Genomic DNA, 1,254 nt, shown 5'->3' with positions numbered 1-1,254 from the left:
TTCCACCTGAAGCTTCTAAGCCTTACTGTGTGCCCTTTTTTTTCCTTTTATACTCTCAACTCCTTGGGCTGTCAGCATAATCTTACTGTTTTCTTTTTCATCACAGCCACTTGCAAAATTTCAACTTTGATTCCATTCAAATCATCCTCTGGTTCTATGCCTTATAAGTGGCATAATGAAGGGAAAGAAAAATCTAACACTATGACTGAGTTTAAATTTATAGTTACAAGTCTTCAGCTGAGCAGGACCTTCATTGTTCTCTGGCGTTTATTGTTTAGAGCCACACCCAGCTTTTTCAGCCATTCCCTGGATGTACACTCACATTTTTGTCACTTTCCTCATGTACTTGAGTCTATCTAAGTAGACTCAGCAAACTACTTTCCTACTTCACAGAAAAGCTGGAAACTGAACATTTGCACATATTTATTTTCCCTTCCTCTTGAAACGACAAAGATACTTGTGTCACTACTAACTCCTTCTCTCCATTCTGATTCTGTGCGTGAACAGAAGGCTTGCCTGGTCTCTCTTTGGGAAATGTGCTCCATTAATCGTCTCTTCTTTTTTTTATCTTCAGCCGTATCTCACTGCTGTCTCTTTTCCTCTAACATATAAACAACTGCTAACTTCCCCCACTGTAGAAATATGGAAGACAAAAAATATTTTTCCCATTTCATTTTCCTTTATCCCTAGTTCACAACAAAAGTTTTTGAAAGAATGTTCTATATTGGCTATCACAGGTGCTCACATCCCATTTATAAGCATACACTAACCTCCACTTCATTTCTAAACATACTGTAACTGGGGACTCCAAAGATGTCCTAAAGACACTTTATTCTCTTATCCAGTGTAACTTATCCGAGGTGACTGGCATCATTGATTACCCCTGCCTTCTTGATTCCACCATAAACATTCGGTATTTACCTTTGTCTTTTTAAGATTTTTCTTCTTACTTCCATGACCACTACTGCTTTGTCCCTTTCACAGGCTTTTCATTATTTTTTCTGTTTCCATATGGAAGAATTCAGGACATCATCGTTTATCTTTCTTTTCTTCCTTCAATTTCTAGGTGAAATTATCTAAATTCCTAAGTTTTGGGCTCCTGACTCTAACTAAAATGGAGTAAGAAGAATGGAAATTATCCTCCTGCCCAAACAACTAAAAATATGGATAAACCTATGAAACAGTGGTTTTTCTAAACATTGGACATCAAGTAATCAAAGTCAGTGAACCATGAAAGAGAGGAAGTAAATGAAA

Source organism: Lipotes vexillifer, unplaced genomic scaffold (assembly GCF_000442215.2).
Source record: "Lipotes vexillifer unplaced genomic scaffold, Lipotes_vexillifer_v1.1 scaffold742, whole genome shotgun sequence".
In the NCBI taxonomy this organism is placed as follows: Eukaryota; Metazoa; Chordata; class Mammalia; order Artiodactyla; family Lipotidae; genus Lipotes; species Lipotes vexillifer.
The sequence above is the reverse complement of the archived record's forward strand: the minus strand, read 5'-3'. Positions refer to the sequence as shown.